The following is a 21,335-nucleotide window of genomic DNA, read 5'->3' as shown; positions in this document are numbered from 1 at the left end:
TGATGTGCGGTCTATGTTCCTGGATGTCAGACATGCATACAGATAACACAGAGTGAGATAGTGAAGAGATAGAACCCAATGGCCATGTATGATGGACTCGACACTAAATCTTTCTTAATGTTGTCACCTCCCAAGTCCATTCTGACTCCTGCCCAAATAAGAATCAACTAGGTTTCTGCAAACAGCTCTTAAAGTTGCAAATCCCTCATTCTTTTCCATCTGTGTGCAATCTTTGGCATGTTTGACTACACCACCTACTCTAAATACCTTCCCCACAACTGTGTAGGACCTTTTCTCACCCATACACTGTATTCACTGAATCACAATGGCTCCTCTACCTGCTCACAGAACACTGTAGCACTGGTGTGCTCCAAGGATCGATCTTTGGTCCCCTCTTGTATTTTATTGTTGGAGGTAAGTCAGTTCATCTGACTGGATTGTGACGCCAACAGTGTAGGTTCAATTCCTGAACAGGCTGAGGTTACCATGAAGGTGCCACCTTTTCAACCTCACCAGAGGCTGCCAGGTTAAACTTATGACCACTCTCTAATGGTAGAGTGCGACTATGGAAACTCTACCTTTATTTCTAATCCACATGCCCCTCGGTGACATTATCTAGAAACAATGAATCAATTTTTACATGTATGCTAAAGACATGGAGCTCAATCTCAGCACCCAAACCTCTTCACCACTACCACACTATTATTACATTGTTTATCTGACTAATAAGTATCTCATTGAGCAGAAATCTTCTCCAATATCGGGAAGACTAAAGTCATTACTTTCACAGTAGAGGATCAAAGGTAGTTGCACATAGCCATTGTCAAACCTATGACTCTCTTTACATAAAAATCCTTTGGAAGTTGGTTATTATAAGTACCTACAATATAAACTGCAGAAACAAAATGGGGATAGTGATCTTACTGAGAGTGAGTTTATGCTTCTCTTCTGTTTCTTTTCAAACAAAATAGGAAGAAAATGTCTCTCAGCAGAGGGTAGAAAATTTGGCAAACTTTAATTGCCGCTGAGACACTAATGAGCTGTCTTTGGAGAAAGTGTTGTGTTATTCATTTGCTGTTCCTAGCAGGCTGCTCAAGAAATCACACACTAATGCCATTACCAGACTACATCTGCACATTTTAGATCACATGCCACTGTTTTTACTTCTCAATTTTCTGCATTTCAAGAGATCAAGTTTGTCTTACTTTTGGTCCTTTCCCTTCTCTTCTCCAAATGTTGTGCAGGCAACCTTGCTATGTATTATCAAAGTTATTGTTACTTTTATAATGGGTAGTAAAGTTGCATAGTCCTGCTCATTAGGGAACGATGACTGCTAGTGGCGGTGGTTTAATGTGAGGGTCACCACACCTCAGGCAAGAGGAGAGGTTGAGAAGGAGAGTCCTTCATGGTAACTGCAGCTAGTGTGGGAATTGAACCCCATGCTGTTGGTGCCAGGCTGAATTGTAAACCAGCTATCCAGCCAACTGAACTAAGCAACCCCCTACCACAGGTACAGTCCTGTAAATCTTGCCAGCTAAGTCAACTGACGACCTCTACTGATACACAATCCTGCTTAGCAAAGCAGTCTAAAGTTCTCCTACCATTCTAGGCTACTTGGTCTCAAATGCAGGTGTAAACACTGCGTATTCGGATCCCTCAATGGTTGGTTAGCTCAGTTGGCTGCACAACTGGTTTCCACTATGCAGTAATGCCAACAGGAGGGGTTCAAATCCTGCCCTGGCTTATGGTACCAGTGATAATGGGAACTGCAGATGCTGGAGAATCCAAGATAATGAAATGTGAGGCTGGATGAACAAAGCAGGCCCAGCAGCATTTCAGGTGCTCCTGAGATGCTGCTGGGCCTGCTGTGTTCATCCAGCCTCACATTTCATTATCCTGGCTTATGGTACCTCTCCCTTTGCCTGAAGTGTGCTGATCCTCAGCTTAAACCTTCACTAATCATCTCTCTTTCTCATTTCCCAGCAGGACTACAGTGATTTTATTTATTATTTTCACTTAGGTGATTTTTACATGCAATCGATCAAAGTTTACGTCAAATGAACTTAGCCACTTAAAACAGATAATTTACAAAATAAGCATCAATTTACATATCTATTCCAAATGGGATACAAATTCCACCCATTCCGATCAATTCTGACTCTGTTTCCAAGCTTACCTAGTAAATAATTTGGATCATCTCAACCAGAAAGCTAACACATTTTGTCCCAGCATTCAATTATTAACTAGCATCTGACAAGCACCTTCATGCCAGATACCTCCCACAAAAGAATGCAAGAAATATTATTTTATTGGGGCAGATCCCTTGAGCTGATTTCCCTCCTGTAACAAATCATTTCCGCGTCTTTCCAGTGATGAAGATTGCAGCAGTAATAAATTCTTGGCCTGGATATTAAGGAGCAGAGAGGAACTGTTCACCCATCCCCACAGAATGGAAGTTGCCAGTAAGTGATACATTGGACAGAAACCAGTCCTGCACCCCAACACAGAGCCAACAGCTAAACAAGGCGCGAGTGGGACTGCTGCTTCTCAGTGGAACAGTTTTGAGAACTGTCAGTCAACATTCCAGCTATCCCAGCAGTGTCAGAGCCCCTCTGTAAGTGCTGACAGGACTGAAAAGTCAAGCAGAAAGAACAATGGCTCAAGGACATCACCAAATCATGGGTTTTTAAGGTGGCTTTGGATCCAAGTGCCCAAGAAGTGGGATTTGATAATTGGATCATAATACATAGGAACAGAAAGCGGCCATTCAGCCCATCAAGTCTGCTCCACTATTCAAGGAGATCATGGCTGATCTCATAATCCTCAGGCCCAGTTTGCAGTGCAGTGGATTGGTGGTTAGCACTGCTGCCTCACAATGCCAAGGACTGGGTTTGATTCCACCCTCAACCGACTGTGTGTGGAGTTAGCACATTCTCTCCATGCCTTTGTGGGTTTCCTCTGGGTGCTCCAGTTTCCTCTTAGTCCACAGTCCAAAAATATGCAGGTTGGATGGATTGGCCATGCTAAATTACTCAAGGTGCCGAAGGATGTGTAGGCTAAGTAGTTTAGCCATGGGAAATGCAGGGTTACGGGGATAAGGTAGGCGGGTGCTCTTCTGAGAGTCAGTGTGAATTTGATGGGCCAAATGGGCACAGTGATTCTACTGACTTCCTGCCTTTTACCCATGACCTTTGATTCCCTCCAGTCCTAGCCTCTCCCACAAGGAGAAACAATTGTTTTGCATCCACCTGTCAAGTCCTCCAAGAATCCGTCATGTTTCCAGTAAGGTCCCTTCTCATTCTTGTATATTCCTAACAGCACAGAACCAATCTACTCAATATCCTCTCATAAGCAGTCCTTCTGTATCTGGCAGCATTCTAGTGAATGTTCTCTGGACTGCCTCCAAGGCCAGTGTATCTTGCCTTAGATAAGAGGCCCTAAAGAGATCACAGTAGTCCAGCTGTATTTGGACTAGCGCCTTGTATAATTTTAGTAAACTCTTCCTACTTTTATACTCTATTCCCTTTCAATTAAAGGCCAACATTCCATTTGCTTTCCCTATTATCCGTTAAACTTGGATGCTAGTATTTTATGACTCATGGATGAGAACTGCTAAATCGCTATGTTCCCAGCTTTTTGCAGATGACACTAAAATAGGTAGAAAGGCAGGTTGTGAGAGGGACAGAAATTGTTTACAGAGAGATATTGATAGGTTACATGGGCGAAACAATTGGCAAATAGAGTACAAGGCCAGAAAATGCAAAGTCGTTCATTTTGGAAGGGAGAACAAAAGAACAGACTATTATTAAAATGGAAAAAAAACTGCAGAAAGCTGCAGCATATAGGGGCTTGGGGAAACCTTTGCATGAAACGCAGAAAGCTAGCACACAGGTGCAGCAGATAATCAGGAAGGCTAATGGATTGTTGGTGCTAATGGAAAAGTGTAAATGATTCCTTACAGTGTCATGGCTAACACTCTGTCCTCATTTGCAGACTTCAGAAATCTGGTTCAGCAAAAATAAAACACTATCTGCTAATGCAATTAGATCGAAATATAAATCAAGCCATTATTTCATTTCTCCAGTCTCCACTTCAAAGTCACTGAATATAATTTTCAAAAAGACTAAAAGAACTGCCAATGCTGGAAACCAGAAACAAAAACAGCAACTGCTGGAAAATCTCAGCAAATCCGGCAGCATCTATGGGGAGAAATTAGAGTTAACGTTTCAGGTCCAGTGACCCTTTTCCCACCCAGCGGGATTCATTCATCCCATCAACCAACCAGGTCGCACCTACTACCAGTGTCCACTTATCACCACCATTCCACTAGAACGCTCCCCCACTTCTTTATCTGCAGGTCCCCCTATCCCCACATCCAATCCTGAAGAAGGGTAATACCCAAAGCATTGACTTCTCCTTTCCTCCAGATGCTGCCTGGCTTGCTGTGTTCCTCCACGCTTACTTCTCTAACCGTGAGCCTAACCCTCTCTCCACTGACTCCATCACTTGCCTCCAACACAAGTCCTCCTCCTGGACATCCCCGCCTCCCTAACCTGTTCTTCCTCTCACCTATCCCCTCCTCCCACCTCAAGCCGCACCTCCATTTCCTACCTACTAACCTCATCCCGCCCCCTTGAACTTTCCGTCCTCTCCGGACTGACCTATCCCCTCCCTACCTCCCCACCTACACTCACCACTATGGGGTCCATCCCCGACCCTTTAACTTGTCTGTCTCCTCTCCACCTACCTTCCCCTCTGTCTATCTTCAATCCGCCTCCCCCTCCCTCCCTATTTATTTCAGAACCCTCCCCCCATCCCCCTTTCCTGACGAAGGGTCTCGGCCCAAAACGTCAGCTTTTGTGCTCCTGAGATGCTGCTTGGCCCGCTGTGTTCATCCAGCTCTACATCTTGTTATCTCAGATTCCCCAGCATCTGCAGTTCTCATTATCCCTCTTCCAGACTCCTGTTTGTCTACCTTGGATCCCAGCGACAGCAGTTTTTTTGGACTCTAACCTTACCCAGGTAACTAGCATGCATGTTAAGCCCACACTGTATGTATCGCACAAATGTCTACCAGAGAGGTTGCTAGGTTACTGCTTCCAATCCTAAACCTGATTATAATGCTGCACCCAATTTTTGTGAACAACCACAATATTCTGTGGAAAATCTGGAGTGGTGTAGTTGGTGGAGGTTATTAGAGAGATCTTTTCCTCTTGTAAAACAATCCATGCCTCTCAATGTGAACGTGAGGCAGATAGGGAGGCTAAATCCCCAAACTACTTTTACTCAATGTCCAAATGCACGCACATTTTTTGCAGACAGAAGGAACCTACATTTATATAGCATCTTTCACATTCTAATGATGCCCCAAATTACTTCACAGCCAATTGACTATTTCTGAATTACACTGTGCTGTCATTATATGACAGAACGGCAGCCAATATTCACCCAAGCAAGTCATGAACAGCAGCAGTGCTATAAAGAGACAATGTAATGATAAAGGATAAATACTGGCCAGGAAAGGTGGAAAAAAAGTCATGCATTCTTATACAAATCACAATCAGACCTCTTACAACAATTCCAACCAATTCCACAATACTTGTGAGATAACAAAGCATGGAGCTGGATGAACACAGCAGGCCAAGCAGCATCTTAGGAGCACAAAAGCTGACGTTTCGGGCCCAGACCCTTTCTGATGAAGGGTCTAGGCCTGAAACATTAGCTTTTGTGCTCCTAAGATGTTGCTCGGCCTGCTGTGTTCATCCAGCTCCACACTTTGTTATCTCAGATTCTCCAGCATCTGCAGTTCCCATTATCTCTGATTTACATGTGACTCCTCTGTAAGACAGCATCAGCAAGTACACAACACGTCTCCATTAACTTGAAGTGTCAGCCTGGATTATGTTCTTAAATCCTGGATCGAGGAAAGCCATTGAATATGAGAGGGAAACTGACTCTTCATCAGCTCCCTTGCCCCCTAATACCAACCCCCACCTCCCTGAATTTAGCAATATTTCAGTTGAAATCTGTAACCTTTCTGCAAATAATGTTTAATGGGATAAGGCGTCCATCTAAGACCCTCCCACCACAGGCCAGTGAGCATTAGAAAACCATGCAAAACCCAAGAATTTCTGACATGAAACATGAATTGTAAATATGGCCTGCAATGGTAAGTGTGATGATCTGTACTGAATGAACCATGTCAAACTGGCATAATGTATTTACAAATTGGGAGCAAACCACTCATCTCCCCAATCTAGCCTGCTCTACCATAAGATTACAGAGGCCCGGCTACATCTTCAACTACATTTTCTTGCTTATCCCAACGGCCACAGACACCTCACAACAAAAAAATCTGTCTTCTTCTGGTTGTAAAAAAATTCAAAAACTCACCTTCAGCTTTCTCTGTAGATGAGTGCTCTAAAGATTCGCAACCCTTAGAACATACGAACAAGGATCAAGAGTAGACCATTCGCTCCTTTGAGCCTGCTGTGCCAATCACCGCTGATGGGATTTTAACCTCAACTCTACGTTCCTGCATACTGTCAATAATCTTTCATCACCTTGGGAATCAAGAATCTACCCACCTCAGCCATTAATAGTATGTGAACATTCAGTGAGTTGGGGAATGGAATTCCAAAGACTCTGAATGCAAGACATTTTCCTAATCTCCGCCTCAAATGGGAGATTACTGATGTGTAAACAATGTCCTCTAGTGCCAGACTCCTTCAAAAGGGAAAACATCATTTCAACATCCTGTACAGCTGGATGAACACAGCAGGCCAAGCAGCATCAGAGGAACAGGAAAGCTGACGATTCGGGCCTAGACCCTTCTTCAGAAATGGGGGAGGGGAAGGGGATTCTGAAATAAATAGGCAGAGAGGGAGAGGCGAATACAAGATGGATAGAGGAGAAGATAGGTGGAGAGGATACAGACAGGTCAAAGAGATGGGGATGGAGCCAGTAAAAGAGAGCGTAGCTGGGGTGTTAGGTCAGTCCAGGGAGGACAGATAGGTCAAGGGGGCGGGATGAGGTTAGTAGGCAGGAGTCAAGCCTCTGCAGAATCTTTCAACAAGATCATCTTTCATTCTCCAGATTGTAAAACGTACTTTTACAAATTTTATGAATGAAATAATGTTGTTTGGACAAAAGAGTCTTAAGAAACATTAGGGAACAAAAGGGGAGAATATAGACTGTCAGTAGCATCATGTAATTGGAGATCTGCATTTCTACTGCCTGGTAAACATATCAGGTATCTGTCAGCTTGCAGATGCTAAATTCAAGAAGGAGCCTGATAAAGGAGCTGACGCTATGACACATGGGCCTCCCAAAAAAAAAATGAGGTTGAGAAGGAAATCTTCTAATTCAAAGAAACACTTCTATATGAAATACACTGAGCAACTGGAAAGCATGCTGCAAAAACAGAAATTGCTGGAAAAACTCAACAGGTCTGGCAGCATCTGTGAATAGAAATCAGACTCTGGGCCTGAAATATTAACTCTGATTTTCTGTTCACAGATGCTACCAGATCTGCTGAGCTTTTCCAGCAACTTCTGTTTTTGGCTCTGATCTTACAGCATCCTCAGCTCTCTCAGTTTTTATTTAGCCAAAGCCACGTAGGACAGGAGCTGGTAGGCACTGAGAAGTCTGGGTGAGATTGTTCCCTTTACCCAGAGCCTCCATTGATACACAGTGGTGCCACCTATAGCCAAGCCTATGTGGTGTACCAGGTGGGCACCTGAAGATTTCAAAAACCATACTCCTACACAGGTAACCACACCAAACCCACCCACCCCCGCCGAGTGCCAGCTCCTCTTTTTAACTATTTCTCTCCCACACCCACTCCTCTGCCCAGGCCACCCACTTTGCTCTCTGTAAGGAAGCGGAGCGGGGGCAGAAACCAAAAGGAGGACGGATAAATCCAGTACAATGGCAGAATAATCCCATCAAAGTGTTCTGCAGGATCCAACATTCAATGCAGAGGCGTTCACTTAAAGAGGCGGATACAACAACAGCCAAACGCACAAAACACAATGTAGACTTTAAAAGACACACCGACACCATTTTATACCCAATGTCAAGCTTCCCCGACGACTCTCTCAATCTGAAACAGCAATAAACAATCCCCACCTGAGAATCACCGGGCCAGCACGTTATAAGATACAATGCTCAGCCACAGCACGGTTAAAGGGAATTCAACACTGCTCCAACAATTACAGCAAAGCACCGCTTTATCGCAAAGGAAAGCTGGTTTGTCAGGAATCAATGGAAAAAGGCGCTGTTAACATTTTTTTTAAATCACAGCGTCCAGAAGCACTTCACAAACACGCATGGAATAACATAGAAACGGGAAAAAGTCAGTGAACTTCAAAACGACCCTGATAGTAAAAAGATCATTCTCTCATTGCCACCCCAGCAAATATTTAACAATTCTCTCTTTACTCACACCCACATTTCCAGATTAATTAATATTGTTCTTAATTGTCCACATGCACATATTTTAATAGCTTCTAACTTACAATATACAAACATCTTAACCTCCAAAACAAAAATACTCTGCTTTTCTTAGAAGCAAAAGTCTAAACCCATTGAAGGCTTAAAATCTAAAATTCAGCTCTGAGTTTGTAAAAGCAATTTAAATGTTATCTGCACCTTTTTCATTAAACTTTTTTTCTTAAATCTCGGACTAAACCCACCTTTAAATGGCAACGGAAATCGAGCAAATTGTCATTTTCAGAGGGGCTCCTCTGCATTTAACAGTGTTGGGGAGATAGTGGAAATTTCCACATGTGAACAGAGCACAGAATCACTCAGTTTCATGTTTCATGAATGACAGGACACGCCTTGGGCTGGTCAATCAAATCGGAGCTGTCCAAGGAGAAACTCCATAAACAAAGGGGCTTGGAGCTCACCACAGTATCCGCTCTGCAAAGACAATCTGCTAGGAGTGAGGTTGTAACAGGAATATTTTCTGACCTTCCCTAAAATCAGACACCCCAAAGAACTGTAATTCGTATCTCATTAAAAAAATACACATCTAACCACCAAATTGCCAACAGACTGAATACTGTATATTTCTCTTCGGAACTGCTGTCTTTGCTTCCTAGTCTGTCTTAATCTCATATCTCAGCAAAAAAAAAGCCCCGTTCCTCCCCCACCCCACCCCCGGCTTGCCAGTGATGAGGTTTTTGTGCTAACGGGACATTTTGTTGCTTCTGAGTTGGCACTTCGACTGGGGGCCGCTGTGCTTTTTGCAAACGTGCTCGTTCAAAGCAAACGCGTGAAATTTCGTTCTCCTGGTGCATTCCTGTGACAGCTCCTTCAGTGATTTGAGAGTGCACCTGCTTTTTACTGAAAAGCAAAAGGCGATAAGGATCTGAAAAAAAATGCAGAAAATTCTACAGAGACTAGGCAGCGTCTGTGGAGAGAGGAACTGAGTCTTTTTTTAATTCATAGGATGAGGCCATCAACGGTCCGACAGCATTTAGTGCACATCCCTAATTGCCCAGAGGGCAGTTCAGAATCAACCACACTGCTGTGGATCTGGTGTCACATGTAGGCCAGACCAAGTAAGGATGGCAGTTTAATAAAATGTGAGGCTGGATGAACACAGCAGGCCAAGCAGCATCTCAGGAGCACAAAAGCTGACGTTTCGGGCCTAGACCCTTCTTCAGAGAGGGGATGGGGTGAGGATTCTGGAACAAATAGGGAGAGAGGGGGAGGCGGACCGAAGATGGAGAGAAAAGAAGATAGGTGGAGAGGAGAGTATAGGTGGGGAGGTAGGGAGGGGATAGATTTGTCCAGGGAAGACGGACAGGTCAAGGAGGTGGGATGAGGCTAGTAGGTAGGAAATGGAGGTGCAGTTTGGGGTGGGAGGAAGGGATGGGTGAGAGGAAGAACAGGTTAGGGAGGCAGATACAGGTTGGACTGGTTTTGGGATGCAGTGCGTGGAGGGGAAGAGCTGGGCTGGTTGTGTGGTGCAGTGGGGGAAGGGGACGAACTGGGCTGGTTTTGGGATGCGTTGGGGGAAGGGGAGATTTTGAAGCTGGTGAAGTCCACATTGATACCATTGGGCTGCAGGGTTCCCAAGCGGAATATGAGTTGCTGTTCCTGCAACCTTCGGGTGGCATCATTGTGGCACTGCAGGAGGCCCATGATGGACATGTCATCTAAAGAATGGGAGGGGGAGTGGAAATGGTTTGCGACTGGGAGGTGCAGTCGTTTATTGCGAACTGAGCGGAGGTGTTCTGCAAAGCGGTCCCCAAGCCTCCGCTTGGTTTCCCCAATGTAGAGGAAGCCACACCGGGTACAGTGGATGCAGTATAACACATTGGCAGATGTGCAGGTGAACCTCTGCTTAATATGGAAAGTCATCTTGGAGCCTGGGAGAGGGGTGAGGGAGGAGGTGTGGGGGCAAGTGTAGCATTTCCTGCGGTTGCAGGGGAAGGTGCCGGGTGTGGTGGAGTTGGAAGGCAGTGTGGAGCGAACAAGGGAGTCACGGAGAGAGTGGTCTCTCCGGAAAGCAGACAAGGGTGGGGATGGAAAGATGTCTTGGGTGCTGGGGTCGGATCGTAGATGGCGGATGTGTCGGAGGATGATGCATTGTATCCGGAGGTTGGTGGGGTGGTGTGTGAGAACGAGGGGGATCCTCTTTGGGCGGTTGTGGCGGGGGCGGGGTGTAAGGGATGTGTTGCGGGAAATGCGGGAGACGCGGTCAAGGGTGTTCTCGACCACTGTGGGGGGAAAGTTGCGGTCCTTGTTCTTCATTGTATTCATCGTATTGACCTATCCCCTCCCTACCTCCCCACCTGTACTCTCCTCTCCACCTATCTTCTTTTCTCTCCATCTTCGGTCCGCCTCCCCCTCTCTCCCTATTTGTTCCACAACCCTCACCCCATCCCCCTCTCTGATGAAGGGTCTGGGCCCGAAACGTCAGCTTTTGTGCTCCTGAGATGCTGCTTGGCCTGCTGTGTTCATCCAGCCTCACATTTTATTATCTTGGATTCTCCAGCATCTGCAGTTCCCATTATCAAGGATGGCAGTTTCCTTCCTTAGTGAATATTAGTGAACCAAATGAGTTATTCCAACAATCAGCAATGGGTTCATAATTCCAGAATTAGTGTTGAATTCAAATTCCACCATCTGCTATGGCAGGATTCAATCCCAGGTCCTCAGGATATTACATAGGTCTCTGGATGAATAGCCTAACCATAAGGGCCATCACCTCCCCATTAATGTTAATGCTTGCAGTTCAATGGCTTCTTAATGTTTCATGTTGGGACTGCAATCACACATGCATAGAAGATAGGAGCTGAGGTAGGCCATTCTGCCCCTCTAGCTTGCTTTGCTATTCTACATGATCATGGCTGATCATCTAGTTTAGTACCCTGATCTTCCTCTCCCTCCTTGTCCCTTAACGCCTTTTGCCACCGGAGCTACATCTACTTCATTATTGAAAACATACAATGGTTTTGCCTCAATAACTTCCTGTGGTAGTGGATTCCACAGGCTCTGGGTGAAGAAATCTCTCTTCATCTGTCTTAAATGGTTTACCCCTCTTATTAAACTGTGATCCCCGGTTCTGGACTCTTCCCTCAGGAACACTCATCCACATCTAACCGTCTAATCCTGTTAGAAATGTTTAGGTTTCTGTGAGATCTCCCCCACGTTCTTTTAAACACTGGTGATCACAGTCCTAACTGACTTGATCCCTGCAAAATGTATTATTTCTGCCATCCCAGGAATCAATTATGAACCAGACTCTGGGCTGAATCTATTTTTGTTTTGGTGAAGTGTCAGTTTTATTGAGTATCACACAGGATTTCTCTCCAAGAGGCCCGGTGAGTTTTCTCGCTACATTCAGAGCCAATGTTTCAGGTCCAGCAACGCTTCTTCAGAACTGAGGAAGGGTCACTTGACCCAAAACATTAACTCTGACCTCTCCCCACAGATGTGCCAGACCTGCTGAGCTCTTCCAGCAATTTCTGTTTAAGTTTTTCTCAATATTGAGATTAGGATTTTTCGCATGATTCTGCCTCATTTCTTGCCATAGTCCACATCATTTGCCTCCGTAAGTTTCAGGCATTTAACTCTGCTTATCTCTGTCTGCGAGCACTGTGGGACATGGAGATTTAAATGCTCTGAAGCAAGTAAACTGGTAGAAGACAAGTAGGATAAGAAAAGCTGGAGTTATCTTGCTGCGGATATATTTCACAAGGGTAGCAACTGAGGGAAAAAAAATTACTTTGTCAACTTTTATGGATACACTGGTAATTCATGAAGGAAATAGTTCAGAATTGGATGGATTAATGAGATTGGCATTAATTACTCGCATGGAGAGAAGAGACTATTTGGATTGAACAACCTACTTCTGTTTTGTAATTTCTATGTGTTTATTCTTCTAATGATTTTTCCTCTTGTTCAACTTCCTCAGGCAATCCAGCAAACCATTGGCATCATTCAACTAGCTTTCAGCTCTTGCCAATTCAACTCTAGAACTAGCTGCTAAGCAACTTACCAATGATGTGTTGCCAACTTACCCTAATTTATTTTTCTTCAATGAGGCAACTGTGAGCCTTTATCTGCATTGTGTCTCTCTATAAGTCTTGACTGAGGCTGAGAAACCAGAGAAATGGGAATGGAGCCTGCATTTGTGCACTTCCTGGGTCTGATGCTCCAATGGACACTGCTCTTCAACAGCTCCTTAATGAGAACACATAATACTGCTACATTGTACGACAAATTAGTTCACTGCAGCTTGCGTTTGGCTAACTCTAGGATCCGGTTCCTCAAAGCACAATGCTGGCAGTGACCACTGAAAATCCTAGCGAACCAATTTTAGATTGTGCAAATATTGCATTTTTATAACTCATGTGAATGTTTAATGCAGTGTGCTGCTGTGTGATCTTCAACTGCCCAAGTATCGCTGTACACTGATAGTCAGAGAATCATGGAATCCTAAAGTACAGAAGAGGCCTTTCGGCCCACCAAACCTGCACTAAATCTATACTCATCACACGTTCCAGCATTGGGCCCATAGAGTATCTGAAAATAAAAAAATGATGGATAACAATGATATAGAGATAACCAGTAAACTGGAACAAATTAACTTTTTTACAGACACAATAGTGAATCCAATAACTAACATTTTAAACTTTTAAACCGTATGCTTGCATTCAATGTTTTGGCTGTACAGCTTCAATGTTTTCAGTAATTAGAGCTATTACTTTTATTCTTTATTCTTCTTTTGAGATCGGAAGACAAAACTATACTGATCTGTAATTTCTTAATAGTACAAACAGTGTTTGATACACAGCTATTTCCACCCGTCTGCATTTAATCTCATATCACTTCAGGAATTATTCACCCATATTTCTGTAAGACTCTGGTCCAATAATTTGATCTAGTTGGCAATTATTTGCCAAATTACAGTGCACAATGTTTCAAAAATCAATAAAGTAACAACATTTTAAATGTTCTTTCCTCTGATGGTAACACTCGTTGTAAAAAATATTTATTTATGTTCAGGCATTTAAATTTCTATCTCTTGACAGTTGCTTTTGGATTTCCTTTGCACAGGTCATAAAAAACATGAGAGAGATTTTATTTTTAAATTGAGTGCTTAACATTCTTCCATAAAGAGATTGAACTTGAAACGCTATCAGTTTTGAACTATGTTATTTTTTATCTGTTGTTATTTAGAAATAACATCCTGCCTCTGTCTGACTAAACAGGAGTTACAACATCATGGCTTTTAAACAATTTTTGACTGATTCTGTGTAAATTCAAAAATGCACTTATCCGCCACAACAAATTTGATGTAGCAACTTTCCAGATGACAACAGCAGTGATTGGAATGAGATCAGCCAGGTAGACCTTGTGGACTACAAGTTCCCTGGTTGGGACTGGCCCAATCAGGGAGCCCCAGCTGACAGATATAAACAGGAATGTCAGAGATTCTGTTCACTCTGAGTTGCTGGACCAGTGTCAAGTGCTAGTCACATGAAAATAAAGGATGACTTGGCGACATGAAACCAGCCTCTGTAAAGGTATTTCACAAACATTGGAATCCTACTGTCCAACTTAGTAACCAGTAAAACAAAATGCATACAGTTAGCAATTCTACAATTAAACACACAATGAGCACTAAGCAATACAGAGATGGAATTGTGGTCCTTGTAGATGTTTTTCCGAGATGTTATAACTTGGATCTGAGCCCTCTAGCTTAGAGGTGGGGACAGTATCACAAGACCCTTATTAGTGACCTTGTATACAAGTACTTAAAGTGATTTAGCGGCTCTGATTCAGTGCCTCAAAAAGATTTTAGATGTGGTTCTGTTCAAATGAATTTTTTTACAATATGGTTGAAAAGGAAATGAACACAATGACATGGGAAACTAGTATTGAATATCTCTATCCAAATCAATTTGTTCAATCTGTACGTCATATAAGCCCCGCTGAAATGTTATACTTGGATTGTTAGCCTTAATAAGTCTGATTCACAGGTCATGCAAAGTTTAGTAAGTTTGAATTGACTGTAGTTGAAACATGCAAAACTTCTATTTCCTTCCTGCTGTCAGGGTCACTTACCACTACACCATTGTGACAACTGCCAACCAAAAGCAGCATCAGCCAGTACTGTATTACATTTAGCAAGCTGAACAAAACCATTTAGGTATTTCCCAATTTCCTTTCGAACAAGTTCCCTTCTTATTTGATCTGACATTTAGTCTATATGACATATTCCTGGGACGGTTTTGACACTTTACGCAGATGTGGAAGATTGGTAGCTCCAGTTCAGGTATCCATTATAGACCCAACCTGATTTTCAAAACCTCTCAGATTTTACTTCCCTGTCCACTTTGCCCAAGAGTTAGGGGATTTTGCCTCTTATTGAATCCAGTCAAAATTGTCTCAGAAAGTTAGAGCGCTCAGATACACAAAGAATCAGCCAGAGCATTCTCCTTTTGGGACTGGCTAATTGGCAACCGATTAAAGAAAGTCCTGGAGTGGTTACGGTTCCTTTGGTATTCTATAAACATTAGATGCAGCTCATCAGAAATATGGTACGGAGCTTTCCAATGGATATAACAGCATTGTCATAAATGATTTCCTGAAGTGCTGATGCTGAATAATCAAAGTACATCTAGAAGTGAGGTATGAGTTCCTGAGTTGCTGATTCTTTAATCCCACACTCACTTTCTTCCCTCTATGCACTGGCCTCTGAACTCACTAACTTACTTCTTTTATTTTGAAATTGATGATCTCCTGAGGTGAGAGACTTGCAAAGGATAAACAATTGTGAGGGTCTAGGCTCGAAATGTCAGCTTCTGTGCTCCTAAGATGCTGCTTGGCCTGCTGTGTTCACCCAGTCTCACACTTTGTTATCTCAGCAATTGTGATATGTGTCAGATTAATAGTTTTAAGAGCTTTGAAGACGTTTATTTCAGAGCTGGAGTTTGCATGAGAAGATTGCATCTTTGTCTGTTAAAGGGCCGGTGTGGTATTGTGTGGTATTATCCAGCTATCAATGGCTAGCTATTCAATAGATAGATTATTAATCCAGAGACCCAGGTAATGTTCTGGGGACCTGGATTCGAATCTCACTGTGGCAGATGATGGAATTTGAATTCAATAAAAATCTGGAATTAAGAATCCAATGATGACCATGAAACTGTTCCAATTGTTTGGTGGAGAACCCAGCTGAATCACTAATGTTTTTTAAGGAAGGGAACTGCTATCTTTATCTGATCTGACCTAAATATGATTCCAGACCCACGGCAATGGTGTTGGCAACTAACTGCCTGCTGGGCAATAATGGGCAATAATTGCTGACCTGGCCAGTGATACTCACATCCTGTGAATGATGTAAAAAACATTACAAGCACAGTAAGATTACCAGAAACAGGTACAGAAAGTTTGGCGTTGCACAAGGATAGGTACTCTGGTGTTTTAACACGGTTGCATTGTCATTGTATGTTTATGCTTTTTTCTTGTCCTTTGTTTTTGCTTGCATCTGCCATCATATGGGTCTTTCGCTTTGTGAAGAAGTACACGGCAAGAATTAAAGCTGGGCAATGGTTTCTGTGAAAGGAATGCATCATTCTTTGTGCTGGTGGCTCAGGACGGATGGCGTAAGGATAAAGTTCACACTGAGTTCAGAATTAGTGCCTTGGGTTAATCGAAGTTTCTCCAGAGCAGGCTGCCCTTGCTATCTCTGTCACATTTCAGTGACTTCAACACAGCAGGATCTCTCCCATCCTCGGCTTCCCCTGCTCTTTCTCCTCCTTGGAATCTGAAAGGTGATAATCACCCTCCTCCTCCAAGCCTTGCTGCAGTTGAATGTTGGCAAGGCCCACAGATCCCTCCCACCATTATGAAAAATCCTGGTTGATCGTACTGAAGAGCACTATCTGATCTGTTCAAGGGCCCCAAGTTACAATTGTACATTCTGCAATTGTACTTGCTGAACAATAGCTTTTATTCTTCGGCTTCTTCTTTAGTTGAACTTTTCCCAGGTGTGGCAAGGCTTGGTAGGAGCAAATTACAGCAGATGTTGGAATCTGTACTTCAAACAAAAAATGCTGACTATCACAGCAGATCAGACAGTGTTGGTGGAGAGAGAGTAAACTCACGTTTCGAGTCTAGATGGCTCTTCATTAGAGCTGATGTGAAGTGTGAGGATCAGCATTTTTACAATGCTGGGGTGTGGAGTTCTGGAGGACAATGGGTATCAATCGTTCAGATTAAGTGATCGGAATGTGAGGATGGCAGAACAATGGTGTGTCTAACTGCCAGACTGGAAAGAACAGAGAGTCCCATTGGAGTTGGGAGAAGGGAAGGAGGATGTAGTGACAGAGTATGTAACAAGTAAAGCTAAAAGAAAAGGAAAGAATGGGAGATAACAAAGTGTGAGGCTGGATGAACACAGCAGGCCCAGCAGCATCTCAGGAGCACAAAAGCTGACATCTCGGGCCTAGACCCTTCATTAGAGAGGGGGATGGGGAGAGGGTTCTGGAATAAATAGAGAGAGAGGGGGAGGCGGACCAAAGATGGAGAGAAAAGAAGGTAGGTAGAGAGGAGAGTATAAGTGGGGAGGTAGGGAGGGGATAGGTCAGTCCAGAGAGGACGGACAGGTCAAGGAGGTGGGATGAGGTTAGTAGGTAGGAAATGGAGGTGCGGCTTTAGGTGGGAGGAGGGCATAGGTGACACTTCCTCTCACCTATCCCGTCCTCCCACCTCAAGCCGCACCTCCATTTCCTACCTCCTAACCTCATCTCGCCTCCTTGACCTGTCCGTCCTCCCTGGACTGACCTATCCCCTCCCTACCTCCCCACCCATACTCTCCTCTCCACCTATCTTCTTTTCTCTCCATCTTCGGTCCGCCTCCCCCTCTGCCTGCTGTGTTCATCCAGCTTCACACTTTGTTATCTTGGAGTCTCCAGCATCTGCAGTTCCCAATATCTCTGATCAGGAAAGAATGGGAATGGTTCACAATTTGAAGGTCTTGAACTCTGTATTAAGTTGAGAAGGCTGCAAAATGCCTTGTCTGAAAATGAAATGTTTTTCCTCCAGTTTGTACTGTGATTCACTGGAGCACTGCAGCGTGCTGAGGACAGACAAGTGGGCATGAGAGCAGGATGCTATGTTAAAGTGACCAGCTACAGGAAGGTCAGGGGCATACTGGCACATGGAAGTCTGTGTCTGGTTTCTCCAATATGTGCAGTAGGCCACAATGGGTGCAGTGAATGCAATACACAGGATAGGAGGAGGTACAGGTGAAATGCTGCTTCACCTGGAAAAGCTGTTTCTGCCCTTGGATGGTGAGCAGGGAGGAGATGAAGGGACAGGTTTTGCACCTTCTGTGCTTACATAGGGAGGAGGGAGGAGGGGATGGTGTTAATGGTCAATGAACGGACCACGGTATCCCAGAGGGGACGATCCCTGCAAAATACAGACAGGAGAGGGAAGGAACAATGTGTTTGGATGTGGGGATCTGCTGGAGTTGTCTGAAATGGTGGAGAATGATCGGAGTCTAGTGGAGTGGAAAGTGTGGACAGAGGTGACTGATGGGGAAAAGGCGAGGGCTGAAGAAGAGGTGATAGGTCGGATGTGGCTGAGTGCCTGGTCAATCACAATGACTGGGAAACCATGGTTATAGAAGAAGGAAGCTGTGACAGCAGCATTGTTTTGGAAGAAGGCATCATCTGATATCACGTCGATGAAGGAACTGGGAGAATGGGATGGAATCCTTGTAGGACACGGGGTGTGATGAGCTGTAGTGATGGTGGCTTTGTAGTGGATGACAGTGGACAGTTCATTCACCAAAATGGAGAAGGAGGGGTCAAGGAATGGAACGGTTATGTTGTAGATGGGCCATTTGAAAGTTATCAAGGGGTGGAAATTGGGAGCAAGATGAACAAATTTTTCAAGGTCCAGCTAGGAGCATGAAGTGGCACCGAAACAATCATTGATGTTGAGTTGTGGGAGGGGGCCATGTAGGACTGAAACAAAGATTGTTCCACATACCCCATAGAGAGGCAGACATAACTGGGAGCCCTGGGGGTGCCCCTAGCCAAGGCTCCACACTGCTCACCAGCTGCATCCTTTGGACATTAATCCTTGCCCAAGTGCCAGCTTCTGTATTTGCTTTGAAGTCTGTGATGGACTTGTCTGGAAGAGGATGAAGATATCATGGAAATCCCTGGTATTTGTAAATGCAGAACATCGATGTATCCTGCACCCATCAATGGATGAGCAAACTGAGCATTGAAGGAGTATAATTTCTTCCAGTTCATGGATATTCCTGCTTAGGGGTCGGCTTGATTGCGACATGTGTGATCCCTGGATCTATGGAAATCCAGCCACTGCAGCAAATATAATGATCATAATGGTAATAGTCGAATGCAGGCAGGAAAACACAACAGCGCTTCATTGGAGGCTGCGCTGATGATGTTACCCAGCAGGGTAATGAAACATCTGTGGAACAACAAACCAGCTCGGTGAGCCAACCAACCACAACATGTTACATTTTGTTCCCTCTTTTAAATCATTAATATTTATTGCGAGTAGCTGGGGTCACAGCACCGAACCCTGTGGCACCCATCTAGTTACTGCCTGCCATTTGAAAAGGACCCATTCATTTCTACGATAATGAGGTGTAGAGCTGGATGGACACAACAGGCCAAGCAGCATCAGAGGAGGAGGAAAGCTGATGCCTTCGGTCTGGACCCTTCTTCAGAAATGCGAGAGGGGCAGGGGTTTCTGAAATAAAACCACCTCCCCCTCTCTCTCTATTTATTTCAGAAACCCCTTTCCCCTCCCCCATTTCTGAAGAAAGATCTGGACCCAAAACATCAGCTTCCCTGCTCCTCTGATGCTGCTTGGCCTGCTGTGTTCATCCAGCTCTGCACCTTGTTATCTCAGATTCTCTAGCATCTGCAGTTCCTACAATCTCCACTCAATTCTACTCTTTTTTTTCCTCTCTGCCAACCAGTCTCCTATCCATCTCAATACACTTCCCCTGATCCCAAGCACTTTAATCTTGCACATTAATCTTTCATGTGGAACTTTGTCAGATGCTTGCTGAAAGTCCAAATATACTACATCGACTGGCTCCCCTTATCAATTCTTTATGCTGTTTTTTGGCTGTTGTTGAAACTACACAACATACCTTTTTGAGAAACTTTCCAAATGTTGAAACTGTTGCAGGTTACCTTGTCACCACATGAAAGCTATTTATTTATTCTAGATCTGAATATTGAAGTTACAGTTCAAAGTCCTCAGCCAATAAAATTAATTTTGATTTTCATACCAATCAGCTTTTTCCTAAGGTCAGGAATATGTTGAAATCTTTAATCTTTATTCATTTATGGGATGTGGGCATTGCTGGCTTTATTGCATGTCCCTAGCTGTTCTTGAGAAGGTGTTGGTGAGGTGCCTTCTTGAGCCGCTGCAGTCCATGTGCTGTGGGTTGACCCACAATGCCCTTAAGGAGGGAATTCCAGGATCTTGACCCAGTGAACAGTGAAGGAAAAGTGATCATTTTTCAAACTAATGATAAGAATTGGCTTGGTGGGGAGCTTGCAGGGGTGTGGTGTTTCCATGTATCTGCTGCCCTTGTCCAGGTGAGTAGAAGTGATCATGGATCTGGAAGGTTTGGGTTTGGAAGAATGAGTATTTAATAATTGTACCTCAGTCTCAGCAACCCAGATGATATTTGCCTTGTAAAGGATGAGTAAAAGTGAGGAAAGATAGACAGGAATATAGAAAGGCAGCCAGAATAAAGCAAAAGCAAAATCTTCAAAAGTGTAAATTATAGGCCGGACAACATCTGTTGTGAGAAAAGAGAGATAATGTTTCAATCTTTTTCCATCAGGATTTGTAGATGTTAGCAGTATAACAGGCTTTAAGCGAATGGTATGGCAGGGAATGGATAAAGGTCAAAGGGAGAAGTCTGTATAAGTGCAGGGCAGGAGGGATTAAACAAGACTGGGTGGGCAAGACTGAAGGGAGTGGTAATGGAACCAGTAAAGAAGCAAAAGATGGAGAGAAGGTGGGAATGGCAGAAGGAGGATCAGTTGTGACTTGAAAGCAAATGAAGAGAAAAACATGATGTTAAAATCACAATGTAGAAAAGAAAACTTGGTAGGGGCTAAAATCTGAAAGCATCAATCTCAGTCTTGAGTCCAGAAGGCTGTAAAGTGCTTGAAAGAGAGATGAAGTGCTGTTCGTTGATCATGCTTTGAGTTTTGTCAGAGCAGGAAGTTGAGATCTGAAAGGTCAATGTGGGACCAACGTGGAGAGTTGTAATGACAGACAACTGGAACTGTATGGCCATGTTTCTCAAGGCAATTACTCTTTCTCCAATTGATCACCTGAATGTGGAGCATACCACATGAAAAGCAGCAAATGAGATAAAATAAATTGAACCAAATACACTTAAATTGACGTTTAATCTAGAAGAAGAGTTTGAGTCCCTGGATGATGAGGACAGAAGAGATAAAAGGGGGATACTGCATCCCTCATGTTTGCATGGAAAGGTGCAGTAGGAGGGAAGGCACCTGAATTACCTCTTGCCTATGGTTTATTTTTATTTCATTCACAGGATGTGGTCATCACTGGCTAGGCCAGAATTTATTGCCCTACCCCAGACAGCAGTTAAGAGTTGAGCACATTGGCTGTGGTAAGGACTGCATTAGTGAACCAGATGGGTTTTTCCTGACAGTTGACAATGATTTCATGGTCATTCATTGGACATTTAATTTCAGATGTTTGTTTATTTCTGCAATGATATGATTCAAAAGCAGGACCCCAGAACATTATCAGAGTCTCTG

At 43.8% G+C, this 21,335-nt stretch overlaps 1 protein-coding gene across 3 annotated transcripts in view; it reads right to left on the bottom strand.

Annotated features, from left to right (window-relative positions):
* slc38a4 (solute carrier family 38 member 4) overlaps positions 1-8,812 on the bottom strand; it is a 79,583-nt gene extending 70,771 nt beyond the window's left edge. The window contains exon 1 of one of the 3 annotated variants that reach the window (XM_048549496.2): positions 8,697-8,812. The gene's annotated coding sequence lies outside the window, so the exon portion shown is untranslated. Of the gene's footprint in view, positions 1-8,652; positions 8,671-8,696 lie in introns of those variants that run through there. The other 2 variants (XM_048549495.2, XM_059652557.1) reach the window with 2 other exon arrangements.
* Between the last annotated feature and the right edge of the window lie 12,523 nt (positions 8,813-21,335).

The sequence above is a fragment of the Stegostoma tigrinum genome, chromosome 18 (genome assembly GCF_030684315.1).
Source record: "Stegostoma tigrinum isolate sSteTig4 chromosome 18, sSteTig4.hap1, whole genome shotgun sequence".
Classification (NCBI taxonomy): Eukaryota; Metazoa; Chordata; class Chondrichthyes; order Orectolobiformes; family Stegostomatidae; genus Stegostoma; species Stegostoma tigrinum.
This window is presented reverse-complemented; position numbering and strand designations above follow the sequence as displayed.